Source organism: Panthera tigris, chromosome C2 (assembly GCF_018350195.1).
Source record: "Panthera tigris isolate Pti1 chromosome C2, P.tigris_Pti1_mat1.1, whole genome shotgun sequence".
In the NCBI taxonomy this organism is placed as follows: domain Eukaryota; kingdom Metazoa; phylum Chordata; class Mammalia; order Carnivora; family Felidae; genus Panthera; species Panthera tigris.
This window is the reverse complement of record NC_056668.1, coordinates 106,975,068-106,994,814: the sequence shown is the minus strand read 5'-3', so window position 1 is coordinate 106,994,814 and position 19,747 is coordinate 106,975,068. Positions and strand designations below refer to the sequence as shown.

The window sequence follows — 19,747 nt, the reverse complement described above, 5'->3', positions numbered from 1 at the left end:
AGATGAATGTCAGTGACACATTGGAAAGTGTATCGTTCAGATATAATTTAAAATATTGAATCATCATAATTTCCTAGAATTTATATTCTGTTTCTTCTTTTAATGGACATGAGTTTTTATATTGAGTTTTGTTGCCCATATATGATTACTCCTGGGTTTTGTCATCGTCTGCCCTCAAAAGAGGAGGGTTTTTTTTTTTTCATCTGCTGCCAGCCAGTAGGCACCGTGTGCAGTGTCTGTGCCTGAGCTTAGAAAGGGGAGCAGAGAAACAGAGAGAGGGGAAAAATGGAAAATGCTTTACAACATTTTCTTTGCCCATGTTAGGGGTAGCGTATGGTGGAGAGGCTGGGAAGAAGGATAATGCATACTTAAAAGTGGTATTAGCTTCTAGTTAATCAAGGCCCAGAAGAGAAAAACATTTACTTTGTAATAATTATACATTTTTGTGTCAATAATTATGTAGATGAGCTTAACAAATATTTTTAAAGCTTTTTTTCCCCTTCAGAACCCTTTGTGTTCAAGAGAGTCATACTGTACACAAGATAAGGATACAAGAAATTACATTTTTTTTCACAGAGTACTTTTTTTCACATTTTTTTATTAGTAAAATAATAGTTTTTTTTCAGGGAACAAGACTTCATTCATACTTAGAAGCATGTTCATAAATATTATGGATCTTTTTAATATTTTATGCAGCCATCAGAATAGTAGTTTTCAATTCTCAATTCTCTGTTGAAAAATATTTGAATGATTAGTTTATACATTCTGCTTTATTGGTATATTAGTGGAGGTCCCCTGGTAATTGCTCAGGAAAGAGCAATCAAACAGCAACTCCTATCGCTATATGAGCTTTAATCCTATTATTTATCTAATTTAGAATTATTTTTATTAGAAATTAAAAAACTTAAAAATGGGACATAATTATTGTGCTGGGATCACGGTAATCCTTCTGCCGCCGCTCCGCCCCCCCCTTCCCCAACTGTCTGCCATTTGTAAAAATCCTATAGACAAAGATTTAGGTTAACTCATTCATTCATTCATTTATTCATGAATGACTACCATTTTCTAATTTTTTCCAGATGGTATATCTTGAGAAGGACGTTTGAATGTTCATTTGTATGTGTTTTGCATCATTCTGTTATTATTTTGACAATCTCAAGAGAGTAGTTTAGTCCAAATTCTATCATTAACATGCAAATAAAGTTGTGATGACAATAAACATGATGATATAATCAGGGAATGGAAAGAATGTCCCTGTTTTCAATATGTAATTCTGTCAAGTGTGTGGTCACAGTTCACATACCTCTTCACTATGTCTAATGAAACTATCTAGTTTAATGTGACTGCATAAGAGATGGTCAAAGAAGGTGGGAGAGTTAGGAGTGGGAACAGGATCTGGATAGGGAAGAAACAAAAAAAGTAAAACAAAGCAGTTGGTCAACACTTCTGGTAAAAAGCAAATGTACAGTAGGGAAACATAGTAGTATTTATGACCAATCTAAACAGCAGAATATCTCAAGACTCAAGCTTAGACTGGAAGTATAGCATTGCTAAGTAGAAGAACTAAGGCCACATTCACAACACTCTCTCACTAAGCCATTCATAGCTCTGTGATTTAAGTTTTCCTTATCCTTTTGTTAATAACTGTGTTTTTGCAAAATAATTTTGTAAAATGAAGTTAATGCTCTTCTAATATTAAACCAGAAGATTTTGGAGAGGCACAGAATGAGGAACAAAAATTAAAGATTGAAAATACCTGGTAAGAATGTCCAGCAAATTTGAGGGGCTGCTAATCCAAGGAAAGAGAATGGCTTAAGTTTGTTTCCTTTTTCTCTAACCTTTTGCTTTTAGCCTGTCTTTATTTTTGTAAATTGTGTCTGTGAAAAGCAGCATTTTCTGGGAATATTTATCACCATTGTTCTGTGTTAGATTTTGTCCAATGTTCTTAGATCTCTCTCACCAGCATTGCAGTCCAAACACAAGCCTGTCTTTTTTTTCTTTGTTTAACTTAATGTAAAACTAATTAGAGCATGAGCTGAAAACATATTATGTTTATGCCTTTGAAAATTAACTTTAGCGTAACCTGTTTTATAGCTCTTATTTTCTAAAAAGGAAAGTTTTATTTTCTTGTAAATGCTAAATCATAGACTTCTTTTTAATTTTATTTTCTTTGGCTAGACATTTTATTCATTCATATCTTTGTATCTAGAAGAATAGGTTATAATTTTCTCCATTTCCTATCCTCTTTTAAAGGGAAGAAGAGTTGGCTATTGAAGTAAAACTCAAAATTGTCAGCGAGCTATAAGCCAGTCATTTAGTACCTCATTTACACTATTATATTGGCCTGGCATTTTATGCGATGAGGGAAGGAAGACTACAATTAGAGGGCTTTCTAGGGTTGATAAGAATTATACTAAAAAAATTATATTTCACATAATTATAAACCTGTCTTGTTTGTCGCAGTGGAAAATATATGAACAACAACCACCACCCCTGTGCCTCTTTCCTCCAATGCTTTTCTTTCTTTTACACAAATCTGAAGTCAGTTTGGAGGCGGCTAGAAGAAGATGAAAGCGATTTGCTGTGGAAGCTAGAATATTAAGTGCTTTGGCAAGCATTTAGATTTCTCTCTCAGGAAGAAAGGAGTAGCATGCCAAATTCTTACCATGCAGAAGGACAGAGACTAACTAGGATTGATTCTGAAAACATTTTATGCCCATGAAAACAAATGTCTGTGGAAATTACCACTGAACTCTTTCCCTCTGTCAACCTCTGGGTTTCATAAGGGGATTTTAAAAAGACGTCCTTTTGGAAATACGTGTAAATTTATCCTTGTGCTTAACTTTTTTTCATGTGCATAACATTTGTGGTTCTTAGCTGTTGCTCACTTTCCTTTTTTGGTAATGCCATTTCCCACTCATTAGTTCCCGTCAATTGTTAGTAAGTATTAATTTAATTAAAGCAGAATGCAAAGTACAGTATGCAAATAAAAATCCATCTTCTAAAATGATATGCAAAGCAATAATCAAAAGTACAAAATCAGAGCAAAGTACAGTCCACTATATATTAGTAGCAGGATAAGAGTCAGGGTGCGTGGGTTCAAATCCCAGCTTGGTCACTTGCTGGTTGTGTGCCCTATTGCAGCTTTGTTTATCTCTCTGCCTCTCCATTTCCTTATCTGTCAAGTGGGGCTGATAGTGGATCTACCTCATAGGAGTATTGTCATGTTTGAATATGATAGCTGATGGGAACTTTAAGTGCAATATCTGGCACTTGGTAAGTGCTCAGTAGTGTCCTTTATTGTTTCTTTTTATTTTTATCCTTATTATGAATATTTACCTTACTGTAGGAAAATATGATTTTGAAAAATAAACATTTTGATATCAATAATATGCCCGCATTTAAAGCAGCATGCTGAACTAACTCATTTACTTGAATGCCAAAATGAAGAGAAGTGAAATCTGAGAAGTTATAACTGGCCCAATATATAATGTGTGACCTCACCATACAGATGTTTGCCAAGAGCAATCCAAATTAGTAAATATCTAAATGATACACTATTTTATAAGTGCTCAGTTTTAATTTATTTAAGTACATGTAACTGATAAAAGCAGGACAACAAAGTACTGTGTGATTTAATACTTCATTGATGAGCTTTAGTAATCCCCCAAACCTAATGTTACAATTTTTACTTATTTCTAAATATCAGCAGTTCATATTTAAGTATTTTTTCTGAAGTTTAAAAGCAGGTATTATGTTAATATGTCCATCTTAAATAATGCAGACAAACTTCAGCCCAGCCTTTTGTTCGAACTATCAGAAATTCCCTGTTTATTTGGAATCAAATTGTAATTTAGCATTACATTTACAGAGCAACTCTAAGGCCTCTCTGTGCTGTTAATTGAGATCAGCACTGTGAGATTACTCCGAAGTGACACTCTGCCAGCCTTACTTGACAGAAGGGTGGGTGAGAAAAGAGGCTGCAACTTGGGTATAGGTGGCTATTTTTTAACAGCCATGCTTCTTTTTAACAGAGAGGATTAAAGTATTTATGGGAAGCCAGAGAAGCAATTTTCTGTTTGTTTGCACTGTTAGACTCCAGAAGAATTTTAATTTGGGGAAATGCAATCCAAGATTACTTAAGCGTGAGAGAAAAGTATACACAGTTTCCTCTTGAGGTTACATGATTCCATACTTAATAAATTATTAGTACTATAGGGAAGGCCCAGTACTGTCTCATTTCTGGACAGAGTGGAAGAATTGAAGGGATTATGAACTTTTTAATCTAAATAAGGGAGAGAAAGGCTTAATGGGCTAGTGAGGGAGAAGCATAAGGTGATTTTTTTATGGCATGCAACATAAGATTGGGTGTCAGTGAGGATCATCTAAGGGGCCAGGTTATCATCTCAGTGAACAGTTAAAATAAATGGTATTTGTCACCTCCCTGAACTCAACTGAGCTTGGCTCAGTTTCTTAAGACAAATATATAGCTTACTAGAAGGGGGTGGGACCTATCCATTGGCTATATCAGGGGCTAGGGAACACAACCTTAGCCTTATTATGCACTGTGTAGGTCTTCCACTGCCACATACACACCCTCCTTGAATTTCTAGGAGGGTTGATGTATCTGGATATGCAGTTGATGAGAGAAGTTCAAGGCAAAGTACTAATAGCTACTAGCTTGCCCCAACAAATAGCAGGGCTCATGTTGATAAATCCAAAAGTCTGATCACTCACTCAGTGATAGAGAAGCTGAATTGCCAAATTGTGGTCCTGGCCTGGAAAGAGAATCATTAAGGATCTAGTCTTAAGTGAGGTTACCAATAAATAGAAGACAAGATTACAAGAAAGTGAGATACAAGCCTATTTATTAAAGGAGGATAAAGGAATGAGCAACAAAAATGAATAGGTGTGGAGAGGTGGGCAGGGCTGTTGAACTTAGGTCTGAAGTCAGAATTGGTCCTAACAAGCAGGAAAGAAGGGAGGAGAAGGAAAAAGGCATGAAGGCAGGAGGTTGAGACTCTTAAGTGGGGAAATCATATGGCAGCAGCTGTGATCACAATAAAATAAAAGCTGACTGATGTTATCAATCAACAAGACCATGTATAAATTGAGCTTTATAGGAGAAATAAGATCCTGGAGAGGAGGGGGAGGTTGAATGAAACAAATATACACCTATGTCTCAGTGGCATTTTCTTAGGTAATTTCTGGTAGAGCCATCTTTCAAAAATGCAAATCTGACTCCTGCTTCAAATCCTCTAGGGGCCCCATAGTACTAAGGGAAAAGTGCAAATTCCATAACATGGTTCACATGATCTTTAATTTGCCTTCAATTCTTGTCACTCCATGTGAACCACTAAGAATTAACCAGAATATGCCATCTTCTCTCAAACTTCTGTGCTTTGGCTAATGACCTTCTGGAACTCCTTCCTTGTTATGCCTTCCCTGCTTCACACTGACCCAAACTCATCCTTTACCACTCAGCTTTCTTGACCAACTTCCTATGAGCTCACATAAAACTCTGTGCATGCCTGCTGTTATAGTACTTAACCTTTAGTGCTGGTTGACCAACCAACCAGTCTTCTGCATTAACTGAAATTCTTCAGTGAATGAATAAATGTATGACTCAGATGAAACTTTGAGTGGAGAGAATTATTGCTAAGATTTAGTCCAGTTTGATGGTTAGTTTGTTTGAAGTACCTCAGACCTACTAATGATAGCTTCCTATTTACAGTGAAGGAGCCATCCAAAAACTTATAAGATATCTTCCTTAGCTGGCTTCTGTTTCTCAATAGAGCCTTTTGTAGGATACTGGTGCCTTACAAGGTCAGGATATATAGGAGAATCTCTGCTATTGAGGGCCTCTGGAATTCTAGTTATGACTTTGCTGTCATGGGAAGTTTTAGGTTCTATATTTTGGAGAGTAGAGAAACCTAAAAGAAATATCATTTCTGTCTTTAAGATCCTGGTGGAGAAATGGCACTGGAAAGATCTTTCCTAGCTATAATTTTTATCCCTGGCTTTTAAAGTCCATGGTGTAGGCTATTTGGCAAATATCTGAAGATCAAATAGGTCAGACTCTTTGCTTGTTTGGCCTTTTGACAAGCTGTGAGTATAAGAAAACACTGCTCTCATTAGCTCCCTTCATGTGTCTTTTAGATTGGCCTTACTGATCTTTAAGAAGGAAAATGCTAACATTCACTTTTACCAAGATGATAGGAACAGCATCCTTAGGTATGCTACTATCAATCTTCTCCCATAGTCAAAGAAAATGTCTGAGTCTGGGATAGAAAATTGGTTTGGGGTTAGTTAACATGCCCCAACTACCCCTTCCAGGGTGGGCAAAGGATCAGGTACATTGGGATGTCCAAGGAGTCTTCCAAGTTGAAAGCAGTGGGCCAAGGGGGAACTGAGAGGGACAGAAGTAAAAGGTTAGGAGTTGGAAACAGTTTGATGATTCAAGTAAGTTTGTAGGGCAGAACTTGAGACAACGCCTGAAATTGTGTGAGAAGGAGTCTTTGATGGAGCCAGCTCCATTCTGAACAGGAGTCCCCGTAAAGGGAATAGCTCATTTGGCCAGATAGAGCCTCTGCAAGATTCACTAGGAAAAGAGGAACCTCTATTCTTGTTGGAAGTACCTGCCATCTGCTCAGCTTTCTGCCTTCTGCTGATACTTTCTGATACCATATTGAAATGAACACCACTTTAAATAAAAGCAATTACATAGAATGATTATAAGATTAATACTAAAAATAGAACATTGCTCCTCAAAGTGTGTTCCAAGGGATTTGTAAGAAATGTTATTGAAAAACTATCCTATGGTCAAATTTTAAGTTTGGAACATACTCATCTATCTTCTCTTGGTGATTCACTTTACATATTAGCACAGTAAAAACCCTAAGAAGTTTTACAGTATAAAAAACCTGTTATTTCCAATTTTATTTTACTATGAAACCATTTTTTGGAGTGCGCTGGGGCTTACTGTGGAACATAGTTTGACAACACTAAAATAAGGGTTAATAAAACATTTGATATGAAAAAGAAACTGTTAAAAATCAGGCAAAAATCCCTTAACTGGGACCAAAAGGAAATTGAGAAACTGGAGCTAGGATTCCCCAAAAGGTTTAAATGAGAAAACACCTGTAACTTATGTTGCATTGGACCTTTTGCATGGTTGGTGCTGGGTCATTTATTGCTGCTGTTGTCTTTTGCTGTTGTTGTTTGTTGTTTGTTTGTTGTTGTTTAATGGGAAATGAGATAGAAAAGGTTTATTCTTGCCAGTTTTGTGAGAGACAAGTTGCTGTCGGTAGGGTAGGTATCAGTCAATCTTTAAACTAAGGATCCCACTGCAACTTTGGAGCGGACAGTCATGATTTCTCCTTGCCTTCAAGTCTTAGTATCTTGGTAGCTGTCAGTATAAATTCTGATTTTTCTCTACGGTTTTGCCATTCTCTTTCTTTTTCTGTTTCTCTGTCTCTGCCTCTGTCTCTCTCTCTCTATTTTTTTATTATGCAAAATAAAAATGGAATTCATTTAATTTATAGAATTCCCCAAGTAAATGGTAGGCAACCAACTTATGTAATTTTCAGAGAAAAAATATTTGAGGTAGCCAAAGCTCATTTGGATGGGCTTTAAATGGCTTATAAAAACATCTAAAATCCATCTAGTGAATCTCTGGAATTAGAATTTAGAATGGCAAACTTAAATGCCTATGGGCAAAGCAGGTATCCAAAACTCACTGATTGTGAGTTTGTTTCAGCGAGTGAGACAGGCTAGGTGTGAACTACAGGAAGCCAGAGGATGCATGCTCATTAAAGGAGACAGCAGGTACAGGAGATTGTTTTGGTGGGGGGGGATGTGGGCCTGTTGTTTCTGAATTACTTGATTTTTAAAGAAAAGTAGGTAATCTGGATCTTTATGTAAAATCCCTGAAATTTTAAATGGTGGTACTCATGAAAAGTCAAGTCAAATAAAGAGTGTTCACGGACTGATTTGCAGCTTCAAAACTGGACAAAAGTAAGACTGCACACAGAGGAACCTGAGTGAGTCATCATACCAGCTCGGCTCTGGGTCCTGCTTATCACTGAACCCCTACCAAGAGATAGTATCATGATTCTCATGTCACCCTCTAACAGAGGTGTTTTCTGTGACCCCTATAAACATCTGCTTTAAATTAATTTGAGAGCACAGTGCCATTATTTGATGATTTACAAAAGTCACATTACCTTTCCTAAGGCATTGCAATTAGAAACTTTCAGTGTAAGCATATAGGATTTGAGTTAGAAAATATTTAGTAAAACACCAATAGCAGAAAAAATGTCCAAAAATAAAATAGGTTTCTTAACTGTAAGAATATTTGGCTTTAATATTTTTATGTGTTTTAACGATTTGTAGTTGGAGACAATTTCATAGCTTTATTTCCTCAGAATATGGCAGGCAATAAGTTGAATTTTGAACAAATATTACTACATTTCTTTTTCTTATTCTCTTTGAATAGTAAAATGAAGTGTATGTAATATCTTGTCAGAAAGATTCTTTGGGCATTTTTATTTTTTAAAAATTTTTTTTAACATTTATTTATTTTTGAGACAGAGAGAGACAGAGCATGAACGGGGGAGGGTCAGAGAGAGAGAGGGAGACACAGAATCCGAAACAGGCTTCAGGCTCTGAGCAGTCAGCACAGAGCCCGACGCGGGGCTCGAACCCACGGACAGTGAGATCGTGACCTGAGCTGAAGTCGGACGCTTAACCGACTGAGCCACCCAGGCGCCCCTCTTTGGGCATTTTTAAATGTCACTACAGTATTAATGAAACTCTTTGAATGGTCTTTCATTTGGAAGTAGCCATAATAACTCATAGCTTTTTCTGTAATTATTAAACTTTTTTGTTTATTTATTTATTTTGAAAGAGAGGGAGAGAGAGAGAGTTGAGGAGGGAAGAGAGAGAGGAAAAGAGAGAGAATCCCAAGCAGGCTCCAGGCTGTCAGCACATAGCCTGACGCGGGGCTTCATGAACCACAACATCATGACCTGAACTGAAGTTGGACACAAGCGACTGAGCCACCCAGGCGCCCCTAAATATTTTGAAAAGGACTTCCTAATAAATTTTCTTTTCTTCCCTCCATTACACCTGGGCAGCCTCTTCCCTCTTTTATTCTTCTCTTCCTCCTTGCCAGTTTTCAACAGTACTCCTGATCAGTCAGAGCATTCTCTAATCTTCATATTTTCAAGGACACACAAAGAGAAGCTGGTTACTTTCCTCTCTGCCTTCTCTCACTGCCTTCTTCCTTTAACCATCTGCATCACACTGTAATGTAGCTCTTCACTTTTATTCTCTCCCACATCTAACTCAGAGTCACCAGAAGACAGATACTATTCCTTTATTTCCCAATCTTTAATGGTGCTGGGTGTGGTACCATGTACATAGTGGGCATGTCATACATATTTTTGAGTGAGTGGTTTCTATTTTTGTTTTTCCTCTCTAGTGTAATTACAGTTTTATCACAATATTAAAAAATAGTGACCTGAAGCTGTCACATATACTCTTTTCCTTTGAACCAGATTTACTTTTGCTTCAAACCTAAAAATGGGAGGAAAGGAAGCCTCAAATTTTAATGATTCTTTGAATATCTTACAATTCTATGCATTATTTCTAGAAGCTCACATGTAGCTCTCTTGAACCTTTTTAAAGAACAGATGTATAAATTAGTGTTTAAAACAACTAATCTAATGACATTTTGGCGTGCATTAGTAAATGGGCTATCATATTGGGTTTCAAATGCACTAATTTTTTATTGCTTCAAACATTAATTTATAAATTATTTGCTATTATCTATTTTTTTCACAGAAATTAAGTCTCTTTTACTGTGCACATTATGGAATATTTGAAAAGTAGAAAGTTTGATGAAAAAGATTGCCTTTAATGTCACTTTCTGAGATAACTGATATTTACTTTTTGGTGTCAGTCTCTTCTTTTTAAAAAAAATTTTTTTAAGTTTATTTATTTATTTTGAGAGAGAAAGAGAGAGAGCACAAGCAGGGGAGGATTAGAGAGAAGGAGGGAGAATCCTGAGCAGGCTCTGCACCATCAGCACAGCACCCGACTCAGGACTTAAACTCATTAACAGTGAGATCATGACCTGAGCCGAGATCAAGAGTTGGACGTTTAACCAACTGCACTACTCAGGCACCCTCCAGTCTCTTCTTTTAAAATGTATTCATTTTAGGGGCACCTGGGTGGCTCAGTCGGTTAAGCGTCCAACTTCAGCTCAGGTCATGATCTTGTACTCTGTGAGTGGTCTGTGAGTTCGAGCCCCATGTCGACTCAGTGCTGACAGCTCAGAGCCTGGAGCCTGCTTCTGTGTCTCCCTCTCTCTCTCTGCCCCTCCTCCTGCCCTCTTTCTCAAAAATAAATAAACGTTAAAAAAATTTTCACGTGTTCATTTTATTACCCTAAGAGCCTCAAAAATCACATTTTAAAAAGTATTTTTAATGAGAAAAAGAGATTAGAAGCTGTTTCACAATCAAAATAAGTTACTTTTTCTATAAGAATGTTAATAAAAGTTTTTTTTTTAAAAGAATAATCCTATATAGCTATTTTACTACTACAGGGTAAAAGGAATACAAATACATGTAGTTTAGCTAAAAGGGCAAGCGTATATCCAAAATATCACTGAGGAGTTCCTGAACAATATGTAAGACTGTACTAAAATTGGGTTTCTAGAAATTATTATACATGTCGTAACCACCAAGAGTAAAAACACAGACCCAAGGTCAGCTGAGCAGGGAGCCCCTTACACGGGATAGCTAGTGTTCTCACATTTGGAGAACAATGGCTTTTGTCCCTGTACTTAAGGTGCTAGCACTTTCACAGAGATCAGCTTTTCACGAACAACAGTGCAGTCTTTAGAATGCAGATCATGTTCCCTATTAACCTATTGAACGATATCTAGCTTATATTCATAAAAATTTTACTCAATATTGCTTTTCTCCGAATTGCCTATTTATTGTCATGAGCTTATTTCACTAAATGTTTTCCATTTTTTAAGGATTATTAGAAAGCATTTTATCTTCAAACTAACCTTAGAAGTTAATTTTAAGTTTGCTGTATGATGGATCCTGGGTCATACACTGTTAGTTAAAACTCTTAATTGTAAGTGACTAAAATCTAGCTTGAACTAGCTTGGACACAAAATTTAAAAAAATTAATGGATCGCAGATTTCAAAGAAAAAATTGAACCATGGGAGCTAGCCCTCAGGAATAACCTGAACAAAGGACATGACCACCCCTAAGATTTTCTTTTTGTCTTTCATCTTCGCTTTTCGTTGCATACTGGCTTTATTCTCTTAAGCTGCAGATTTACTTTCTCCTTTTAGAAGGAAAAGCAGTTGCCTACAATGCCTAAGTTTTAGTTCCTAGATCTACTGCCACCTGAGAAGAACTGCCTGCTCTTTTCTCTTGTTGCAAGGGGAAAAAAATCCTAGAGAAGAGCTCTGGTTGACCTAGTTTGGGGCAGGTGTTTCATCCACTGAGCCAGTGGAGTTTGAGTCCTAGAACATGGAAACTTCTGTGGCAGTAGTCATATGAATGGTTGGATCTTTAAGGTTCGGGTGGAAAAAATAATTCTTTGCATAAAGAGTTGATGATTTCACATAAAGGGAATCGTACTGGGTGGACAAAACAGTAGCTAACCATTACATGAAAAAGAATATCCAGGGATTTTATATGCTTTCCATTCTTTAGAGTTAATCAAAAGAATATTCACCAATGCCTTCTATGTTACCAAAACTGGGACAGAACAATTAGGGAAGTAAGAATCGTAAATTCTTGCACTAAAGAATAAATAATGTAATTGTTAAGTGTACTTTGGGGCACCTGGGTGGCTCAGTCGGTTAAGCGTCAAACTCCTGATTTTGGCTCAGGTCATGGTCTCATGGTTTTTTGAGTTCAAGTGTTGGACTCTGCTGAAGGTGCAGAGCCTGCTGGGGAATTCTCTCTCTCCCTCTCTCTTTGTCCCTCCCTTGCTTACATTCTCTGTGTCTCTCTCAAAATAAATAAATAAATAACTTAACAAAAGTAAAAAGGTAACTTAGAATGATGGTAGCAATATTTAAAACAGTTTTTTTTATAACAATGTGATTTTATTAAGAGCACTTTATTTTTATTTATTTATTTTTTAATTTTTTTAAATGCTTTTATTTATTTTTGAAGGAGAGAGAGACTGAGCATGAGCAGGGGAGGAGCAGAGAGAGAGGGAGACATAGAATTTGAAGCAGGCTCCAGGCTCACAGATGTTAGCCCAGAGCCCGACGTGGGGCTCGAACCCACGAACTGGGAGATCATGACCTGAGTCGAAGTCGGACGCCCAGCCGACTGAGCCACCCAGGTGCCCCTAAGAGCACTTTAAAACAATGGAAATTTCCATTTTTCCCCAAATTATCTTCCATCTATCCCCTTGCCTTCAAGGAAAATACAGCAAAACTTTCACCTCCATTTTGTGAAAATATACATCAAACCTACAATACAGAATTATGTGTTTGGTTATTTATTAAGTCAAGGTTAAGATTTTTAACTTCTGTTTCTGTACTAGTAAAGCTTAAGAGTATCATATTTAGTCAAAGGAAGATCTATTTAGTAGATTCTCTACATTAAAGAAACCAGGGGAATTTTTTGATTACTGATTCAATTTCACTGCTGGTGTTCAGTCTGTTCAAATTTTCTATTTCTTCCTGCTTCAGTTTTGGGAGATTATATGTTCTAGGTACTTATCCATTAAAAAAATTAAAGAGACCCAGGGAAAAATCAGGGACTGAATAAAGCTCAAATGAGACCAATTAAATGAAGTTCATTTAAAAAGCAGTGTTGATTCAGTCCAATGGAAAGTACCATTCTCATATTGTTGGGAAAGAGTGGGGAGAGACAGGGGAGAGAGGAGAGAGAAGAGGCGAGGGAATGAATATGAATGTGTGGTATCAAAGTCAAGACAATGGCTTACCATTGTTCGACTTTTGAGACCTCTACATGTTAGAACCTTCCGTCAATAGGGCAATCACTGTTTAGAAGGAGTCAAACTATTAAGGAGTACATTTGTTACCAATACACTGAAAGTACATTGGTACTGTATACAATAATGACTGGGATAAAATTAACTACCTCAGAAAAGGATATGTTTTAATAACTAAGCTAGAACTTTTGTAGGAAGACATAAATAAGTATCATAATGATTTTATAAATAAAAGCAATAGGATATCACTCAAAAGGAAATTGTTGCATTCACAAATAATTTTGTTATAAATATTGCTATTATTCTGTGCAATTGTATGTTAGTGACATTTCTGGTCCTGGGCATTCTCCAGTTGACATTTTTGAAGTTGCCATACTCCTGATAATAGGTAAAGAAGTTTGGTTTCTATCTCCAGAGTTTCACAAAGTGTTTATGACTTTTCTCTGCAAAATAAGAATTCTTTCTGGTTTTATTGAGTCCTGAATGATTTATCTACCTATACACTTGGCCTTCCCACCTCACACTCCCTACTTTCTTGAAAGGTAATTTAATTTTCTGGATGCATTTAGGCAGTGGTTAATTCCAGAGAAGCCACATTTTGTGATTGGCAGTTAGCTGCATGTTAATTTCTGAAATCTGTTTCCCAAGAATTCTTGAAGCACTAACTTGTTTTGATTGATTTCTTTGTTGCAGTCCTAATTTACCCCTTGATAATTGGATGCCTTTGCCTGCCATGATAGGCCACAGTCCTGAAAATCTGCCACCTAATTTCTGTGGACCCTGAACTTCCACCTATCATCTTAGATTGCTGTAAAACCAGTTTGAAGGAAATACTAAAAATAAAGGAATCTTTAGAGCCAGGAGCTGGACATAAAAGAATATAGGTTACAGGTGGTAGAATCCCTAGGGATATGATTAGCTTCCTTATTGTGTTTTCTGAAGTGTTTGATTATAGACTGGAGGGAAGCTAAAGGGGTGTTTTTAAAGTATTTTCAATTTAAGAATATTTTCATTATGAGTAATATTAGTAGATGATCCGAATGAAAATAATTAAGAGACTATAATACCTTTCCCAACTTTGTTTTACAACTCTGTGATTCTCACACGATTCATTTTAATCAAGTTAGCTAAGAGAAAAGCTGGGAAGTATGTAAGAGTAATAAATGTGTTGTTCTCATGGGTGCATTGGCAAGAGGTTTATAATACAAATCATCTAACTTCCAGCACGGGACTCTCTCCACTAGAACATGCTGTTAGTCCCTATTTTCAGGAACACCCTCTCGCTAGACAACAACATGTCCTCATATCAACATAGTATTCAACTTTAATGCAGAATTATGACCGCTAGAGAAAAATATGTACTTGCACAGTACATACTTTATTGCAATATTATGTGAATTGTTTATTTCATAAAGTCGATAAAATATGTAAAAGTGAACATTAGTGCCTTTCCAGGCATGACATTTATAACCTTATCAGTTTGATTTGAAAGAAGTGAAGTCAACTTACACAGCCAGAACAGATTGAAATAATGTGGCCTAACTTCTCAAGGAGTATTAAAGGGCTTGAGATGCTATTTATATGTAACATTCAGCTGGGGAGTGTATTAAAAGAATTAAAGTTGGAAAGTGTTTTCATGTGTATTTTTTTTAATTATGAAAAGGAAAATAATTTGTAAAAATACAAGCTTCGAATTCTTTTCTGGGTAAATCTTAATAGTTGGAGTGGGCTATAATTAAGGAATGTTTAATAAAAAAGCCATTTAATCCAGCAGTATAAACTTAACTTTTAAGTGTAGCTTAAATTTTCTTCTAATATTTCTGGATTTTTCCACATTTATCAATCTCTATATGCTTACATACAAGTAATAAGCTGTCTAGGTGTTTAATTTTAATTTTATTTTTATAAATTTTTATTGAAGTATAAAATAGAGAAGAATGCATAAATATGTACAGCTAAATTAAATTTCACACAGTGAATTTCCCATGTAATCAGCACCCAGATCATGAAACAGAGTACAACATCCTTCCAGAAGCTCTCTTTACCTCTTTTATTATCACCCATCCAGAGGAATTTACTTACTATCTTGGCTTATAACACCAAAGATTAATGTTGCCTTTTTTTGAACTTTATGTAAATGGAATCATATACTGTATATTCTCTTGTCTGGTTTCCTGATGTTTGTGAGATGCGTCTGTGTTGTTTTGGGTGGCAGCTTTTTGTTCATTCCTGTTGCTCTTCAGTTTTCCATGGTCTGAATATGCCACAGTGGATTTATCTACTCTGCTATGGTTGGGTATTTGGGCTGTTTTCAGTTCAGGGCTATTATAATCAGCGGTGCCATGAGCATTCATGTGCATGTCTTTGGTGAAAATATGAGCACATTTCTGTTGGATATGTACTAGGTGTGGAAGTTCTGGGTCTTGGCCTTATACATATGGCCTGGTTTATAGATCCAATTATTTATTCAAAGTAGTTGTGTTAATTTGCATTCCTACTAGGCATGTTTGAAAACTTTTACTCATCTGTAAATTACAGCTTTTCTTTTTTCTCGATAATTGGTCTTGGTATTCTTTCTATGCCAGGACATAGAGATCTATTTCATTCTTTTTTTATTTTTTGTATAGTATTGCATAGGAATATAGGTTGTTTAAAGTTCCTGTACTATTGACCATGAAGGTTTTTTCCTTTTATTTTTGCTATTAAAAATATTTTATAACCTCCAAAATTTAAGATGCACCTGCCTTTTTTTTAATGTTTATTTTTGAGAGAGAGAGAGAGAGAGAGAGAGAGAGAGACAGCACATGTGTGGGGAAGGGGCAGAGAGGAAGGCAGTCACAGAATCCAAGGCAGGCTCCAGGCTCTGAGCTGTCAGCACAGAGCTGAAGTCAGACACTTAACCGATTGAGACGCCCTGGTGCCCCTAAAAAGCACCCACCTTTTTACATAATTTATACTACAGATATATTTAACATGTACAAATTACTCATTGTATATGTGCAAGTGATTTTTAAGAACTTTTTATTTTGAAATAATTTTAGACTTACAGAAAGTTGCAAAAAAAAAAAAATAGTACAGTTTCCATATGCCTAGCTTCTCCTGATGTTAACACCTTACATAACTATGGACAGTTAAAAAAACCAAAAAACTAAGAAATTAACATTGGTATTGTATCAGTTTTTCCACTAGCATCTTCTTTTCCAGTTCAGGCTTCAATCTTGAATCACACATTGCATTTAGAGCTTATACTGTCCTAGTCTTCTTTGGTCTGTGACAGTTCCTTAATCTTAGCCTTTCATGACCCAAGGCTTTTCAAGAGTACTGTTCAGTTATTTGTAGAATATCCCTTAATTTGGGTTTGTCTGTTTACTCATAATTTTGTTGAGATTATTCTTTTTTCGCAAGAATACCACAGAAGTGATATGTCCTTATTAGTGTATCATGATGTTAATATGTCTTCTTACAGATGATGTTTACCTTGATCACTTGGCTAAGGTGGGGTTTGCCAGGTTCCTCCATTGTAAAATTATTATTTTTCCCTTTGCAATTATACATATTTTGTTGTAAATACTTTTCTTATTCCTTCTACATTTATTAATTGGAATTTCTTTGTGAGGGAAGGACTGTTCCTTCTCTTCCATTTATTTATTCAGTTACTTATTAGTATCAGTATGTAATCATTCATTTTTATTTTGTGGGTTATACTCAAATACTATAGTTATTCTTTTTGTTTATCAGCGGTTCCAGTTTTGGTTATTAGGAGCTGTCAGGTGGCACCTGTGCCCTTTCAACGTGTCCTATCTTCCTTGAGCTCTTCCTTACTTTCTGGCACCACAAAATATTCTAGGCTCACCTTAGATTTTACCTGCCTCACCCCTGGAATCAACCAGTTCTCTAAGATGCTTTGGTTTATTTTGTTGGAAATAGTATTTAGAAACCAAGATGTAAGAATTGGGTATGCTTATTGCTACTGGGGTACCCTTATTTCTGAGAATAAATTTTTTTTTGTCATTTATACTTCCTCTTAGATCATGACATTCAGAATGCCCATTCATTGGTTTTTTTTAATAAATGCATTATCATTTGTTTCTAAATAGTTGATAATTTTTATTTTTACTTCCTTTTTGACTCAAAGTTCATTAGATGTATGTTTAAGTTTCCATATATGTAGATTTTTAGTGGACTTTTTGTTGTAAATGTTTTGTGTAATTTTACTGTAGACAATGAATGTGGGTATATGATTTTCTTTTTAAGAACATATTAAAATTTTGCAATCCCTATCAAAATATCACCAGTATTCTTCACAGAGCTAGAACAAGCAATCCTAAAATTTGTATGGAACCAGAAAAGACCATGAATAACCAAAGCAATGGTGAAAAAGAAAACCAAAGGCATCACAATCCTGGATTTCAAGCTGTATTACAAAGCTGTAATCATCAAGACAGTATGGTACTGGCACAAAACCAGACACTTAGATCAATGGAACAGAATAGGAAACCTAGAAATGGACCCATAAATGTATGGCCAACTAATCTTTGACAAAGCAGGAAAGAATATCCAATGGAATAAAGACAGGCTCTTCAGCAAATGGTGTTGGGAAAACTGGACAATGACATGAACCTGGACCAGTTGCTTACACCATACAAAAAAATAAACTCAAAATAGATGAAAGACCTAAACGTAAGACAGGAAGCCATCAAAATCTTACAGGAGAAAGCAGGCAAAAACCTCTTTGACTTCAGCCACAGCAACTTCTTACTCAACACGTCTCCAGGGCCAAGGGAAACAAAAGCAAAAATGAACTATTGGGACCACATGAAAAAATGCTCAACATCACTTGTCATCAGGGAAATAGAAATCAAAACCACAATGAGATACCACCTCACACCAGTCAGAATGGCTAAAATTAACCACCCAGGCAATAACAGATGTTGGCAAGGATGCAGAGAAAGGGAAACTCTTTTGCACTCCTGGTGAGAATGCAAACTGGTGAAGCCACTCTGGAAAACAGTATGGAGGTTCCTCAAAAAATTAAAAATAGAACTACCCTATGACCCAGCAATTGCACTACTAGATATTTATCCAAAGGATACAAAAGTGCTGATTGGAAAAGGCACATGCACCCCAATGTTTATAGCAGTGTTATCAACAATAGCCTAAGTATGGAAAGAGCCCAAATGTCCATCGACAGATGAATGGTTAAAGATGTAGTGTGTATATATATATGTATACACATACATACATACATATCCAGTGGAGTACTACTCGGCAATCAAAAAGAATGAAATCTTGCCATTTGCAACAATGTGGATGGCACTAGAGTGTATTATGCTAAGTCAGAAAAAGGCAAATATCATATGACTTCACGCATATGTGGAATTTAAGATATAAAACAGATGAACATGAGGGAAGAGAAGCAAAAATAATATAAAAACAGGGAGGAGGACAAAACATAAGAGACTCTTAAATATAGAGGACAAACTAAGGGTTGCTGGAGGGGTTTTGGTTAGGGGATGGCTAAATGGGCAAGGGGCATTAAAGAAGACACTTGGGATGAGCACTGGGTGTTATATGTAGGGGATGAATCATTGGATTCTACTCCTGAAATCATGATTGCCCTATATGCTAACTACCTTGGATGTAATTTTTTTAAAAAGAAAAGAAAAGGAAGGAAGGAAGGGAGGGAGGGATGTAAATTAAAATAAGTAAATAAATAAAAATGAAAAAAAGAATATATTAAAATTTCAATCGTGGCTGATTACGTGGTCAGTTTTTGTGATTATACCACATATTTGGAAGAATGATTATTAGATATATCCTCTAATTATATCCGTGCATCAGGTTTATTAATTGTTATTCATAGCCTCAATATCTTTACTATTTTTCATGTCATTGTGACCATTCCATTCCTGTGAGAAATGTGTTCCTACCTCCCATTATGATTAGTAATTTATTCTCATTTGATTTTTAACAGATATTTCTTTATATTTTGGGTATGTAAAAGTTCATGATTATTATTTTTCTTGGTGGATTAGACTTTTATCAAAACTTAAGGTTGTTCCCTTTATTAGTAGTTATTAATATTAATATATATCTTTTGTCATTTTTAAAGCATCTGGTATATATTTTTCTAACCTTTTATTTTCTACATTTCTTTAATTTTTATTTATTTATTTATTTTTTTAGATGTGACTCCTGAAAACACTTGGCTAATTTCTTTCTCTCAGTATGCCAAGAGAAATACTTGTCAGGGTACAAAGTGAGGCTGAAAATAGGAGAATTTATGAAAAATATTTTAAAAGTGCATTTAGGCTTTCAGAACCTCTCTCCCACTCTGTCTCCTCAAAGGCTTTTAATTACCTTGCCCTGACTCTGGCAGATGGCATAGGTACTAGCAAAATAGCTAATTCCCCATGTGATCTCCGCACAGTTGAAGGCCATCATTTAATAATTCCTGCACACACCACAGAACCTTAAGACAGAATTTCACTGCCTCGTTTGTTAGTTTTTTTTTTTTCTAGGTGAAAATAGTATAATATACATTAACACAGATTCAAAAATTACCACAATTTTGTCTTATGTGTTTCATCTGTCCCATTTTTTTTTGTTGTTGAAGCAATTTAAGGAAAATCCAAGACTGCATGCTAGTTTCACCTCCATTTACTTCAGTGTGATATGCCATTTTCTTATACAACAACAGTATTATTATTCCCAAATTAGCAATAGTTCCTCAGTATTTTCTAA

General features: G+C 35.8%; 1 protein-coding gene across 10 annotated transcripts in view; it reads left to right on the top strand.

Moving 5' to 3' along the window:
- LEKR1 (leucine, glutamate and lysine rich 1) overlaps positions 1-19,747 on the top strand; it is a 208,509-nt gene that overhangs the window by 51,359 nt on the left and 137,403 nt on the right. The window lies entirely within an intron of this gene.